This window comes from Tetrao urogallus (assembly GCF_951394365.1).
Source record: "Tetrao urogallus genome assembly, chromosome: 5".
NCBI classification, from domain to species: Eukaryota; Metazoa; Chordata; class Aves; order Galliformes; family Phasianidae; genus Tetrao; species Tetrao urogallus.
In genome coordinates, this window is record NC_136818.1 from 28,851,774 (window position 1) to 28,868,605 (window position 16,832).

Here is a 16,832-nt window from a genome sequence, read left to right on the forward strand (position 1 = left end):
TGTCAACTCCCATAAACCAAGTTCCTCCTCGGACTACTCCCTCCTGCTCACAGAAACATTGTGACCTTCTGTTGGCCTCCAGTATTTTTCCATGGGTATACAATCTGTACTGCCATGCAGGCTGCGCTCGTACATCTCCTCATGGCCTCCTTGTTCCCGGAGCCATTTCCCAACAGTTCCCCCTTTTTCTTTTTGTACGAGCATAGCCCCTTGTACAACCCTTTTTATTCCCCGCATGATGCAGCTGTAAGCATTGCATACTACAATAAGTATCAAAATAATAATCAACGGCTAGCGTAGACCTTCCTTTAGTAGTCCAACCAACCACAGGGATAGACCTCCAGAGATTGCAACCAAGTATCGAATGGGTTTGATTGCTCCTTGATCTTCTGTGTGTGTTCCTTTAACCACTGGAGCTGTTTAAGAATAGAATTACTATGATCTGAAAGGTTAAAAAAACACATTCCATCAAAGTCTTCACACCCCATCTCCCCCCTCTCTATGCCAAGCTACCGTGTCCCTACACTTTCTACTGTTATTTCTCTTAGTCATTAAAACAAGAACAGTGCGTTGAGGTGCAGATATGCTGGATCCGTAGACAAGGTTAGTCCTTGTCTACGGCTGTCGTGCAGAATTGTAACACTAATTATATTAAATTATATTAATAACATAATCATTATAACTCAATCAAGGCCTCGATTGACAATACTCGAAATATTAGACAGACAAACATAGCATAATGACAAGAAATAATGTCAACCTACTAAAAAGAACAAAGACATGGTGGTGGTGAATGTGACAGGCAGTGCCAGCAGGGTGTCCCCTGCTTCAAGGTGCACTTTCCTCTCTCACTCATCACAGATTCGCTTTGTTCTTCTCAGGGTCCAAAAGGTATTTTCCGTTTGTACACTGCATCCGCATGGCCAGTGCATGATACAGAGCCCACGTGGAACACCTGCTTGCAAAACATAATAAACTATTAAGGTTAGATTTCTTAGCATGCACCTTTGCCTAGGAATCCTTTCCAGGTTTTGTCTTTGCAAATCAAGAAAAAACTAATTGATAGGTTGATAGCATCATAACCAAGCATTACTAATACATTGAAAGAGCTATTCCCATAGATTACAGCAGTGGAAACATTAAATCCTGTTTAATTCACATTCAACCTACTACTAAAATAAAAGAAGAACACAACAAACTAGACAACACCCAATAACTGTAATTCTTGAGACCATATTGATAACACAGGAAAATCACCCACTATATCATATCACTACTACTGCTACTTATTTGCAGTATAACAAGTTACAAAGCAATACCAATAAATAAGAACACAAACCCATTATAAAGGCTGAATGCTATTTTCTGTCTTGAGATGAGGCCGAACGTATCGTGCTGGAATCCACATAGGGCCAGTCCATAATCTTTCTTGTGGTGTATCTCCCATATTCCCCCTTTTTGTTTATTAAGAATAGATTTCAATGTTAGATGAGTACACTCAATGATAGCTTGTTCAGTGGGAGAATGAGGAATGCCAGTAAGATGTCTAATCCCCCATTCTTGGAAGAAAGTTAGTGTAGCCTTAGAAGTATATGCAGGTCTGTTATTGTTTTCAAGCAAATGACACGCAGGCTGCAGAGATGCAACAGCAGGCAACATGGACAGGGTGGAGGGCAGGGGTGGCACAGTGAATGTCGGGGGTGGAGTGTAGGGTGAGAGCATGGCGAGCATCACAGATGGAGCTGAAGGCAGGAGCAGGATGAGCACTGGGGGCAGAGCCGAGGGCAGCAGCGATGGGGGGGTTGCAATTTCTCTTCTTCGTGGTCAGGGGTGGGGTCAGAGCTGCAGATCAAATCCAGACCAGGGCTGCTTTCTGCAGTGAGAGGGGGGGATGGGAGAGAGGGCAATGGGGAATAGTCAGAAGAAACTCTTGTTTGTCAAATTTAAGTCCTTCCATTATTTGGTGCCATACAGGCAAAGGCTTAGCATCCATTCTGCCTTTAGTAATAGCCATCTGCACTTATATAATAATTGTCTCTGCCTGAGTCCTCGCCTGTTGCTCCCACACTGTACATTGTGCCAGTGTTAAGACTGTCCTGGCCTTCTGCTGACAGTCAAACATTAGCAGTCCTGACATCGCGATGGTATCTAACAGCAGCTGCATCCCTGATCCCAATATCCCTTCTGACCGAATAGCTGATCTCAACTGCAACAGAACTTTATAATTTACAGGATTCCATTGACAGGCCCCTTCTGGACCCACGAGAACTGGAAAAGCTGCTGAGGGCACGGGTGCATCAGGCTCAGTGATCCGCAGCCGATAGCCTGTTAATACACAGTTCTTAGCCTTGATAAGCCACTCCCTTGCAGTTTCTTGCAGGGCATCATTTAAGGCAGCACCCCTGGTTGTCGACGCTGCCCTCTTTGCTGCCTACTCAGCTTGTCGGGCAACTACACTAATTTCTTTAACCATCTCCTGCATCTTACGCAACAGCTGTTGGGCCACTGTCTGCGCAGCTGCAGCCTCCTCCAAACGCAGTTCTTGCTCTGCCTGTCCAGCCCCTTCTCCTCCATTCACTAGTCCCAGTGTTCTTGTCTCTCCTCTTTCTGCCTCAATCGCAGGCCGGCTGCCTCCAGCCCCCCAGCACTCCCCCCACCATACAGGGGAGGGGCTGTAGGTGCCATTACTGAACCAGTGGTGGGCATAGGCACTTTTCCAGGACCATACAAGAACACAGGTGCAGCCCCAAGTAGCCCTCCAATTAGACACTGCAGGAGGCCACACAGGTGCCACCCAAGGCACATCATTCTCTGCCCCTGACAAGGCCCCCCCAGCCCCGTCACAGCTTCTAGATGAATCCATTTCTGACTCCTTCCCCTGTTGTTCAGCCTCTGATTCTGGCCTGCTGCTCTGTTGAACCTCTGCAGCATCCTTCTGCCCCCCCTTCGCAGGCTCCATACCCCTCTTCGTAGGCTCCATCGCTGATTCTTTGCCTTCCTTCTCAAGCTGACCTGACACTAACTCCTGAGCCATACACCAACACCACTCCTCCATTCCCACTACTTTAAGAGCTCTTTCTAAGCTTCCCAAGGTAGCTCCTTCAGTCCAGACTTAACCTCCTTCCACAACTCCTCTGCCGCTTTATCTAAATTCCTACGGGATAAGCACCCTGTAGGAGTACTCCTGTAACCACAGTGCTGAACCCAATTAATCAATGCCGTTTGGGCTTTCGACAACAGCAAAACCCCTGCCTGCTTTCCCAGAAGCTTCAGCATACTCACTACTTGTTGCACAGAAGCCATAACATGAGCTACTATCCCCTCATCCGTGTGCGCACAACTTATCACATCCGGTATAGGGACATAATCCCCCCCTGGCTTGAGCCGACCAGCATCTTCAGATGATCCCGCTAGCTGGTGCGAAGCCAAAACAGCTATCAACCATTCTAATTTATGCTTCTTATCAACAAACTTGCACCACTCTTCTTCCTCAAAAAGAGTGCCTGAATGTATGAACAAACCCTCTGCCTCACCAAAGGCTAGTAATCCCGGCACTTAACAGTACCCGTATCCACCCCTCGCTTCTCTAAGCAGCACCGTAATAAATTTAGGGCTACCTCTCTTTCCATGGTGCACTGCAACCCGTGTCCCACCGCTCTCACAGCTCCCACTTGAGACTAGTGGAGCTCCACTCTTTGCCCTCTGGATCTGCGCAGACCCATCTCGGATGGGCTAGGCAACTGCCCCCCAGCTCGCTGCTGCAACGCCAGTGCTTCTGTCCATACGCTCAGTGCCGAGTCAACTGCTGGTTCCTGTTCAGGCGCCACTTGCTGCAGAGCTAAAACAGTAATGCAATCGCTACCCGAACGGGAAGCACAACAAGACTCAGTATGAGTGATCCAGCTTCAGTTTATTAACGGTTACACAGAGTTTTTATAATTGGCTTTAGCTATCGTGTTGCCTTGCTACTGGTGAACAACAGTTGTTTCTAGGCAGAGAAGAATCTAACTACATGCTATCTGTTTTTGTCAACTCCCATAAACCAAGTTCCTCCTCGGACTACTCCCTCCTGCTCACAGAAACATTGTGACCTTCTGTTGGCCTCCAGTATTTTTCCATGGGTATACAATCTGTACTGCCATGCAGGCTGCGCTCGTACATCTCCTCATGGCCTCCTTGTTCCCGGAGCCATTTCCCAACAGTTCCCCATGTGTCTGGGAACACAAATGTTCCAGGTCTGGCAAGCTCCTGAGGACTGAGCTACCAAAAAAAGAGGTCAAGAACATCACTAAAGTTAAAGACTACCCACAGTGAGAGACACCCAGAAGAGTCTGCACAGTCTTAGTTTCCACAGAAGAAATCATGCTGCAGTGTGTTAGCCAAGGAAATTGCAACTAAATATGCTCCTATTGGGAATTTCTCTACAGCTCCATCAACTGGGAAAGTAATAAAACTTAGTATCACCCTGGAGGCAGCCCCAGGTACTTCATGAAAACTTGAGCCTGACTGATAGTACAGCCTTGTAAGTAAAGTTCCCTAACACTCTATTTGAGGACCATCCAACTTAATATTCAAGGTTCTTCAGCTAAAACGCTCTAAAGCCCTGAAGGATAACAGTGTGTCACATTTTACTCCGTTAGCTTTACAGATCGATGTGCTATCTAGGATAGGCTAAACTTCCATGCAGTGCAAGACCATTTAGCAATCTGAAGGGCTCTGTGCAAATAAGAACTCTAATGGCATCAATATCACAGTATTCAGGGCAGGCTTGAGAGGCCCCAGAGTGACACATCAGCATCATTCTCATCTCAGTCCCTCTGCTTCCCTTCAAGAAATAAGAATTTTAAGCAAGATGTTATGAGTTAACATTACTGATAAAAGAAGTTCCTAAAAACAATTCCATTTGATACGTACTTGGCCAACAAATTGCCTGTTTCATTGCTAATCCATTTTTCTCTTTTATTCCTTCTATTAAAATACTGACCTACTGCAAAAACAGTGGTCAAAATTAAAGAAGGGACTTTCATAGCATTTGCATTGTGTTTAGGCCATTTGCAGAGCTGCTGGAGGATCACTGATGGATTTTGCCACTACACAGAAGTGTCCGAGAGGCTGTACTTTAATAGAGACTTGTACAACAACTGTACAAGAAGGTAGGCTTGCCAAGCTAATGTCCTTTGGTTGGCCATCACCAAAAAGCCAACGCTGGAAAAATACATCCAGCTTGGTGCTTTGGGATATTTCTAAAAGTATCCCATCATATCTCAGATGTGTAAGATTGGATCAGAGTACTTATCAACTGAGCATTCTTTTTCCCTGAAATATAACAGAATACGTTACTGGAATAAAATTTCAGCTTGTATTAGGCACAGAATACACATCTAAACTTTCAAAATCCTGTATTACCTAACAAACTTCCTCAGAATGGGCTTTGTCTTACATTTCTTCCTGTTTCCCCAACTCTCTCCCTCTACTGCATCCCCAGAAGAAAAAAAAAAAAGGGGGGAAAAAAAAAAAAAAAAGTAGGAAAAAAAAATAACAGAAAAAATTTGATGGAATAATTCCAATTCTAGTTCTTCTTCACCACACAGGAGCTAAAGAAAGATAAGCCAAACATTCAGCAAAATATACTACAATGGCAGAAACTTTGTGAGTAGGTGGGTACACAGGCAGAAAGATACCAGCAAACCTACCTATAATGAGAATACACATCTGTATAATCAATGAATATACAGATGTTATAATTATGAAATAAAAGAGATTTTAGCTAAGCAGGTTATTATACCAAAGAAAAATTAGATAGAGTGCTTACCCTTGTCCTGGGCTTGCTATAAAACTCCAAAGGAGAAAAAAAAGATTCTTCCCTCCTGGCAGTCAGCTCTTAAATGGGGTCTAGGAGAGGAGCCAGGCTCCACCCCTTCCAGCAGCATGGGTGAATTGCCTTCACCTGTGCTCTCAGAGCTGACTCATTGCTTGCCTCAGGTGATCAATCAGAGGTTCAGGCTGTGATTCAGCAGTTCCCATACAGCATCCTTAAAATACTGCATGGAAAACAAGCAATGCTATGTCTCCAAATAGGAGAGGAAACAGGAGTGGTTCTCTAGATGACAATGTTGAACGTATCCTGATATTTGTTCCTCGTAAATATTTTATAATTATATAAACTCCATGCACTGTTCGAGAATATAACAATATATATTCATCAATTAAAAAAATTAAATTCATCAAGGTGGACAGTGTTCCCTTCAAACATGTCTGTGTTGATGAAAACCAGTCTCCAATCCACGCCTCAAAGTTCGACACCAAACATAATCCGTTCTCAGCAATTTTACTTCTTACTTTGGGACATGGAATAAATATGGCTGCTTAAATTATGACTGAACTGCAACAAAATGAATAAGATGGTTATAGAGGTCTTCTCTCTGAGAACTTGAAATAATCCCTGTGCATGTTTGCAGAGGGGACAGGGACACAGAGCACTCCTTTTCATTTCTTAAAGAAAAAAATAAGATGAAAAAAATCAAATTTTTTCACTTTATTCCCCAGTGTTTTGATCTTACTGTGTTGGTGCTGCTGTACTACTTAATTCAGGTAATAATGAGAATAAATGATCAATAGTTAGACATACTGATTTCTGATTTCTTAATGGCTGCGTTTTCTGGGCGTACACTGAGCTGAGTTCTGCTAAGTGCATTCTGAAAGAGAAATACCCCAAAAATCATGGCTGTCACTGAATCACAGAATCATAGAATGGCCAGGGTTGGAAGGGTCCTCAAGGATGATGAATCTCCAACCCCCCTGCCACATGCAGGGCCACCAACCTCCACATTTCATACCAGACCAGGCTGCCCATGGTCCCATCCAACTTGGCCTTGAACACCTCCAGGGATGGACGGGGCATCCACAGCCTCTCTGGGCAGCTGTTCCAGCACCTCACCTCTCTCTCTGTAAAGAACTTCCCCCTGACATCCAACCTAAATCTTCCCTCCCTCAACTTCAAACTATTTCCCCTTGTCCTGATGTTATCTACCCTTTCAAAGAGTTGACTCCCCTCCTGTTTTCAGGCTCCCTTTAGGTACTGAAAATGCTGCAATGAGGTCAGTCTGCAGCCTTCTTTTCCCCAGGCTGAACAAGCCCAGCTCCCTCAGCCTGTCTTTGTAGGGGAGGTGCTCCAGTCCCTTGATCATCTTTGTGGCTGCTCTGGACCCTCTCCAACAGCTCCCTGTCTTTCTTGTACTGGGGGCTCCAGACCTGGGTACAGTACTAGAGATGGGGCCTCACTAGAGCAGAGTGGTGGGGGACAAATCACCTCCCTGTCCCTGCTGGCCACCCCTCTGCTGATGGAGCCCAGGATACCATTTTCTTTTTGAGCTGCAAGAGCACACTGCTGGCTCATGTTAAGCTTTTCATCCCTCAGGACCCCCAGGTCCTTCTCTGCAGGGCTGCTCTCAAGGGCTGTTCATTCACTGCAAACTATGTATCTAAAGGTGGTCTGCTGCTGTGACATCCTGGCCCATTCTTAGGTGTGACGGGTGCTCAGACCTACCTCTGAGGAAAGTGATGACTGTATGGGGACAGGAAGCCTTTAAACTAGAATTTCTCTGGTGGGTACTGCCTAATCCAATTTTTTTTTTTTTTTTTTTTTTTTTTCCTGTACTTTCCAACCTACCCTTCAAAAATATGTAAGTCTTGCTCCAGGCATTTTGAGGTTTCTCTTGGTTCTTTTGATGTGTCGTTGATACCTGGTTAAGAAAGTCTGATGTAAAGGCATATCTACATGGTTATCCAAACCAACCCACTGTCCCATGGACATATATAGTTATTAGTTAAGGTTTTCTCTCTACCTCCTGGCAATTAATATTGTCCCCCACAGCTAGAGCCAAACTGCAAATAAAGAGGAACATTAAAATGTCAAAGTCCCATTTGTAACAAAATGCAATGTTGGCACCCCTTGTTACTGCAATTTATGGACTGCTTTCTATTTTTATCGTTTTATCTTCCTTTAATGGCAAAATCAGTTAATCCTGGGTGGCATCGTAAAACTCACAAACAGAGGCAGCCTGTAAGTCAACAAGTCATTTCTAGAGCTCTGCAGCACAAATCCCTGCTGTAAAAAGTAGCAACAGTTAACTCCTTCCATTTCTGTTGCTCTTTCAAGGCTGCAAAACTGTTATTTACCTAATTAGCACCACTGACAGTGCTGCAACTCCTGCTGCTGTGCCCTTCAATGGAGGAAAACAGTCTAAAGGCGCAGGTCCCTTAATTAGTAAGGAAAGTGTTTCTTTTTAGAATGTGGAGGTGAAAATATTTGATGAGAAGCTCAATGGCTCAGATCCTGTGACAGCTTGGATGCAGTGTTCTTATAAAACTAAAATAACTGCATGGCATAGCTTCCACCTTCCACATAGCTGTAACTGTGGAGAATTCCTTCATTCGCAGTGCCTCATATAATGCCATGAAAGTCACTCAAACACTCCACAGTAAGGAATTAACAAATGTGATTTTCATCCAAATGCCATCATGGGGCCCCATGGGAAAGACACCTCCATCTGCTTTGCATTTGCTCCACATGCCACCAGGGGCTCACAGGCCGTTGCAGAAACCTTCAAACACACACCATGATGATGTGTTTCCATTTTCACAGCTCTGATTCTTCCACAGCTGCTTGTATCAAAGCTTTTAGAGCACAGATGAAGGACGCAACAAGATTAACCCCAATTAACAGCACAGAAAACATCCTGTAAACCCATCCCATGATTTTATCAAGGGAAAGGAGCAATTGCTGAAGCAATTTTTTATAACTTTATTAAGCTTTTTTTGTCATAATTCATAGCGGTCTTCCTGATCGCCGTCTCATGCTGAAATAAATGAGCAAATGGAAGGTTCCCTGTATTCAAACATGCTTCTGAGCTAATCTCCAAAATTTCATCCTGCACAGAGCCCAGTGGATCATCTTCTCTTGAAGATCTATTTCTCTTGAAGAAAGAAAAAGAGCCCTGGAGGCTTCACACTATATACACCTGCTTTAAAGCTATGTTCCATCTGGAGTGCTGCTAGAGCTTTAATTAAGCTATTTTCATGGTATAATAGTAAGACAACAACAGTGAAGCTAAATACTGCTTCACTGTCTCCTTGCTCTTCAGATAATTCATACAATGCCTATAGTTTCTTTATAACCCCCAGCATAGTCCTTTTCTTTGCCTGACATGCATTTTTTTTCTTTTTCCCTTCTTTTGCTCTCTACTTAACAGCAGGACGGCAAGAGACTCAAAAGCCATTAGCATGGCAGGCAATCTTCTTGTGACTATGGTAAAAACCAACACAGATATAAGTAGCTGCTTTGCCAGCAAGGTGCTGATTTAACTAGAAACTCTGCAAGCTGAAGAATATATTCATTCTTCCCATGAAGCTGAAAAATGCAGTTGAATTATTTAGCTTAAAAAAGAGAGTCTTCAATGCATATATTAATACAGTTACAGTTTTTATATTATTCCATTCTTTATAGCATACTTTTTGGCTAATGTCTAAAGTCACCTCAAGCTGCTTTTGTAATTTCCTTGATCTTCTTACTGGTAAGCAAGTAAGTAAGAATGGAAAATTCTGCTGTTTTTTATGCCTTCTACATTTTTCTCCTAAGCATAAATTACTTCAGAAGAGCACTTTTCATCTTCACTATGAGATTTCAAGCATAGAAAAATTAGCCTCTCATACAACATAGTGCATGTTCTGTATTTATTTACACCATGTATTGTGAGTGCTGAGCAATGCAGCAGATAAACAAATTTCTTCAAAGTACTTGCAAAAGTGACGTTTGAATTTAAATGCTTCACCTACCAAGATAAAGAGTCTTTAGAGAGGCTTGACTGATGGTGGTTCACCCCACAAAGCCACCCCCATCTGTATTTCAGGGTCTGCCTTGTTTTTCCTATTATGGTGATTTAGATGACAACATACAGTGGAGAGCAGAACATTTGTGGAAAGGTCAATGGGATGGATTTTGGAGCTACACAGTATGACTGAATTATTTTGTTTAAGAGGAAAAGGAGCAAAATGGACACACCTGCAAACGCAGGATCTAGCAGAGCTTACGAAGGAAAGAGAATGAAGAAGTTGGACCTCTGGTTAGATTTTTATTTCCACAGTGATGAACTACTTCAAGTGGGGCTACATATGGCATGAGTAGCTGTTGGAATAGCACCAGTGTTCCCCAGTGCAACACAAAAGAGGGGAAAGACCTGGGGCTCCAATCAGTGACACAGCAGCAACTCTTGTCTCATGAGACGTAGGGAATGGCCCCAAATTCACTATGGGTCTAACCCCACTGATCTCTTGTTCCATCCTCAACAAAAATGATGAACAACATTTACAGGAGCATGGTGTCTTCTTTGCTAACCACAGGATCACAGAATGGTAGGGTTTGGATGGGACCTTCAGAGGTCATTGAGTCCAACCTCCCTGCAGACTCCCTACAGTCGGTTGTGCAGGAAAGCATCCAGATCAGTCCCGAATATCTCCATAGAAGGAGACTCCACAGCCTCCCTGGGCAGCCTGTTGCAGTGCTCTGTCACTCAGACAGTGAAGTTCTTCTTCCTTGTGTTAATATGGAACTTCCTGTGTTCCAGTTTCTGCCCATGTTCCAGTGTCTCACCAAGCACATAATAAAATAATTTCTTAATAGTATCTAGTATAAGTCTATCCTCTTCCAGATTAAAACCACTTCACCTCATCCTGTCACTACATGCTCTTATAAAAAGTCCCATCCCAGGTTTCCTGTAGGCCCCTTCAGGTACTGGAAGGCCACTATAGGGTCTCCTTGGAGCCTTCTCTTCTTCAGGCTGAAGAGCCCCCGCTCTCTCAGCCTGTCCCCATAGGAGAGATGGTCCAACCCTTTGATAATCTTTGTGGACCTCCTCTGGACCCACTCCAACAACTCCATGTCCTTCTCTTGTGTTGGAGGCTCTAGAACTGAATGCCTACAAAGATGTTAGATAACACCAATCCCAACAACAATCCTTGAGAAACACCACTCAATACACTGACACATTGACCAGAACTGAGTTTGACTGTCCAGCCAATTCCTTATCCAGTGAGTGGTCCATCCATCAAATCCATTTTTCTCCAATTTGGCAATTAGGATGTCATGCAGGACAGTGTCAAATGCTTTGCACAAGTCCAGATAGATGACATCAGTCGCTCTTTCTTTATCCACTGACTCTGTAACTCCAAAATAAAAGGCCACCAAGTTTCTCATGCATGATTTACGCCTGGTGAAGCTATCTTGGTTATCACCAATCACCTCATCTTTATTTTCCAAATGCCTTGGTAGGGTCTTCAGGAGGATCTGCTCCATGATTTTGCCAGACAAAGAGGTGAGACTGACTGGCCTCTATTTCTCTGGAGCTTCTATTTTTTCCCTTCTTGAAAATAGGGGATATGCTTCCCCTTTTCCAGTCAGTGGGGACTTTACTGGACTGCTGTGACCTTTCAAACATGATGGATAGTGACTTGGCAGTTTCATTCACCAGGTCTCTCAAAATCTGTGGATGAATCTCCTTGGATCCCATGGACTTGTTCACCTTCATGTTCTTTAGATGATCTTATTAACTGTGTTCCAAAACAAATCAAGCTATTAAGACAAATTGTTTTGCATAGAAATACAGATCCCAGCATGACTATCCTTAAACAGAAATCCAGATGAAAATGAGCTATAGTTTGATAGATTTTTTATTGTCTTCCAGCCTCAGGATTTTGTAATTCATTGTCAGAAGAAGAAAATATAAACAGGATACTATTACAAGACACCCTGGGAAATAATAACTGGCTTGTTTGCAAGGGTAAATATTAACTAAGAAGGAAATGAAAGTTTGTTTGGTTCTGGGTTGAAGGCTTAAAACAATGCTATACACACCTGGAAATAACTTGATGGCAAATCAGGATTCCTGCTTGGCTGAGGAATTTTGATTTTGAAAATGTTACTAGGTAGCAACCAGAAAAATATAGCAGGATTACTTTCTTTAGTCTTTTCGGTGGATGTCCAGATACTGTAGGTATTTAGGCAGGTACACAGACCTTTATAGGTCATCTAGTCCAACTCCCGTGTGATGAACAGGGACACCTACGGCTTGACCAGGTGCTCAGAGCCCCATCCAACCTGGCCTCGAATGTCTCCAGGGATGAGGCATACACCACCTCTCTGGATAGCATGTGCCAGTGTCTCACCATCATCTAATCTACACTCTAACTGCATCAATTGTCTTCCTTCCTTCCTTCCTTCCTTCCTTCCTTCCTTCCTTCCTTCCTTCCTTCCTTCCTTCCTTCCTTCCTTCCTTCCTTCCTTCCTTCCTTCCTTCCTTCCTTCCTTCCTTCCTTCCTTCCTTCCTTCCTTCCTTCCTTCCTTCCTTCCTTCCTTCCTTCCTTCCTTCCTTCCTTCCTTCCTTCCTTCCTTCCTTCCTTCCTCTTCCTTCCTTCCTTCCTTCCTTCCTTCCTTCCTTCCTTCCTTCCTTCCTTCCTTCCTTCCTTCCTTCCTTCCTTCCTTCCTTCCTTCCTTCCCTCCTTCCTTCCTTCCTTCCTTCCTTCCTTCCTTCCTTCCTTCCTTCCTTCCTTCCTTCCTTCCTTCCTTCCTTCCTTCCTTCCTTCCTTCCTTCCTTCCTTCCTTCCTTCCTTCCTTCCTTCCTTCCTTCCTTCCTTCCTTCCTTCCTTCCTTCCTTCCTTCCTTCCTTCCTTCCTTCCTTCCTTCCTTCCTTCCTTCCTTCCTTCCTTCCTTCCTTCCTTCCTTCCTTCCTTCCTTCCTTCCTTCCTTCCTTCGTATTGCCTGGGACACAAGTCAAAGTGCACTAAAATCTGAGAATCTCTCCACCATCTGATGTTCAGTGTGACACCCCTTGAATAGTGTTGGATCTATCCTTTCTAAAGATCATCTGCTATATTTATACGAGTTTGCATGTATGTATATATACATATGTGTGTGTATAAACATATAAAATTGCTATGGGTAAAAATTAACAAGTCCAGCTACCACCTCATTTTTTTTTTTGCCCACTCAAAAGAGAGTGATACATAATAATGTATTTGCAATCTGGTAGTTATTTACAGATGAAAGACCTAAAAGCAAGAAAAGTGATAGGACACAAGCAAAATAATAGTATGTCTGTGAAGGAAATCCTATTCTGCATGGGCTTGTCCCCCATTCATAACTTTTACGATCAAATCCTCATCGGGGACTGATCATAGTAGTTGACTCACTTGATGTACGGATGCCCTACGTTTTCTTTATTTTGTTGCTTATGGCTTAAATTTATCCTAAATTACTATAACATAACAGTGGCCTAAGAGTTTAGTAGACCTAAAACACGAGCACAAACCCCACAAGATACAAGTAGCCTTCAGTAGCCTACACACAGATACGGCAGAAACCTCAGACACGTGTGCACTGACAGTCCCTAGGGAAAAAACATGCAAGTGCCACAAGCTGCAGTTATCAACAGCACAGCCAAGGCCATGCTCTCATATGGACACCAACTCATTCTAGAGAAGAAAAACAGTTCACAGTTCTCCTTGATTTGTGAGTGCTGCAAAAAAGTCTGAATTTTTCAACCTTTGTAGGCAGCGGCTTCTTGGGGTTTTTGTTTCATTTTTTTACACACAGTTTTCCGTGAGTTACAGGATGACAATATTTTTTTACAGCTACTGACAACTAATGAAGCAAGTGGATTGATGTGTAAATTACTTGGCAAATAATTATAAATAACTAACTAGACTAACTATCTCCAGCAGTTTTGCAGGTGGTAGAACATGGCTAAGCTCAGAGTCTCAGCTCATGGAGGCATTGTGAGTATCTTCTCCTCAAGCACAATCAGAATTAAAAAAATAAAAACCAAAACACTGTTCAATAATTCATTCATGAATATCTCATAATCATATAATAATCAGCGACACAAATAATGGACTTATAATTATTGTGATACCACTAAGAAGCACAAAACTTAAGATGATAAGATTCCTGTAAAGGATTTTAAGACAAATTGGCAGATGTGCCCTGTCTTAGAAAGATGGAAAGCTGTTCATACTTTACTCTGAAATCATTTCTATTCCAAGAATAATTTTTCCCAGCTTCACGGATTAGCTGTGACAGCCTGTTCTTGTGTCACAAGAAGGGCCCACTTGGGTACAGCAGGTTATGTCCTCCATACCTGCAGTGAACAGATCACTTGGAGGCATTAATTCAGTTAGTCAGCATTAATATCCTGTAAAAGTGTATTTGTGCATCAGGGAGAAATTAAATCTTCATTTACTGAGCTAACAGATGACAGCACCTCATTCTGACTGTGGTTCCCTGCCTGGGGAAGGGCTCACCATCTCTGGATGCCCAGACCTGCCAGGGATGTCCTCACTGTGTCACTTCCAGGATGGCCTCGTCATGCTGAGCGGTATTGCTCTGCTGAAACCATCAGCCGACAGCTGTGAGGAGAGGACACTGTAGTGATACAAACACTGAGGGAGTCAATGGTGAACTTGCAAAAGCACTCGAGCACTGTTTCCTCCTGCTGGAAGCTGAAGTCTAGATTTCTACTACTTTCTTTTCCCTAAATATTATCTAGCAGGCCATCATTTGGGCATTACCTGTGGCCTTTGCATTTCACAAGAGCTTTCCTCACTGTCCTGGCACACAGAGAACATGGAAATTATTAGCAAGGGATATTTTTCTGTGGCTTGCCATCAGAAAGTGGTGATTCAATTGCATCCTTAAGTCAACACATTTTGCTAAGCGCATCTTACAACATCACAGGCAATTATACAAAGACATTCTAGTGAAGTTGAATTTTTCATTCTGACACCTATTTAATTACACAACATAGTGGAAAAGCTGGCTTTCATCATACTGTAACACATGAATGTTGAAATTTCACATTTGAGTGCAATGTTAAAACTTTACCAAAGGGAATGATTAAGTATTTCAGCTCCTGGAATCTGAATTCTCATTCTGATTTGAGAGAAAACCAAATCTAAAACAGCAAATTCCCTTTTAGCTCTGGGAGCAAGGATCAAATTAGCAGCTTTCTGTGGATAGTTCTCATATTTTCCCTACTTAGCAGTTATACATTTTTGCAAGACAAAAGGAAGGAATTAATATGTTTTAATCTTCTTGTTGATTGCTGTTTTGTTTTATTTTTTTGTATTTTTTTTTATTATTTTGTTTTGCTTTGGTTCATTTGCTTTTGCATTCACTCCTTTGTGTTAACTCCTGTTTGAGGAAATAAAACAATGCCTGGCAAAAATTTAGATGACATGCATTCCCTGATGACCAAATTGTGCTGATTGGTTGATTAAAGGCATGGACCTATGTTTTCTGGCAAGTTATATGCCCTCATGCACACGTCAAAACCCAGGTGAAGATGAAAAACCATAGACCAAACACTGTGCTTTCGAGTTGTCATTCAAATTGAGTAAAATTTGGATAGGCAGGCAGTTACTGTTGCTCATAAGGAAAACAGCTAAGTTACAGCATATGCTGTACGAAGCAGCTGAGATTGCAGACTCAGAGATGCTTTCTGCCTGTTTTCCTGCATGAAACTGACATAAGAAAAATCAGTGTTTCTGTTTACCTGTTTTTAACATCATTTCAGTTTTACCACTTTATGCAGACTAAAGCACAATTTTTATCATGTTTTGCTGCTCTTTTTACTGCTGTGCAGTATCAAATGATGCACAAGCAAAAAGCCAGACCCTGATCTTATCACTGATGCCTGCATAAATGCACCAATGGGGCAATGATCATTTTTATTTTTAATGTAGTTTTTAGCTGAAACATGCTGTGTTCCATAGGTATGAAAGTGAGCTTTGTTTGCTTCTGATCTACAGTTCAGTAAGTTGAATATAAATTTTGAATGTATATGTTTATCTGCACAAATATGCATCTGCTTTCTTCATCTAGGAGACAGTCTTTCTTGACCAGATGGTAGAAGCCTTTTTAGAATATCTTCTTGCTTCACTGCAACTGAGTATAAAGGGAAAATTTCTATTATTCTGACATGGCTTAAAAGGAACAAGCAGGTTCAGAAGAAATTGGATTTCCAAAAATTCTCTTGCCCTCAGTGATTTACCTACAACCTTTTTCTCTGTTATTTATACTTATGGATACGAATCTGCTTTTTCTTTTACACCTGGATGGAACTTTTGTCCATTGGTGACTTCACAAATCCTACTAATTACACAAATGTCACCGATCTAGGTGTCACTTCTGTATCTGGTCTCAAAAGTGCCTAGAAGAGTAGGGAGGTAGAAAGAGCACAAATTTTACCCTTGGGGAACCAAGACCACCCAACACTCAGGAGCAGCCTCTGTATCTTGCTGTGCACAGCCCTGGTGTGCCATCCTCCTGCCACTGACGTGCCATCATTCTGGAGCCACTGCCTGCTTTCTGCTGAGCAGCATTTACTGGACTTAGCACGTGAAACACGGCTCAGGCTCCAAAAAGAGCAGTAATGCAGAGCATTATGCACAGTACACTCAGAAAAAGAGCACTGAGCTCTAGTGCCAAAGTAAAGGAAGAGAAGGGAATATCTGACACAGGTGTGCTCTGAACACCGGCCACCAAATGATTATCTGTGTGGTATTTGGCAGTCCCTTGTCACCTGAAAAAAGTAACCACAGAATGGGCATACAAGTGAAAACAGTCTCTGGTGCAGTGGTTATTCAAATCTGCTTGAGGCCTGCTAGCATGAGGTGCACAGGCACTGCTGGCTCCTTGCTCCATGGGTTGGATGGGGCTCAGACACATTCTGCTTGCTCCCCTGGGGTTGCCAACAGCAGCATGTAGCCAAACAGCTGGACGT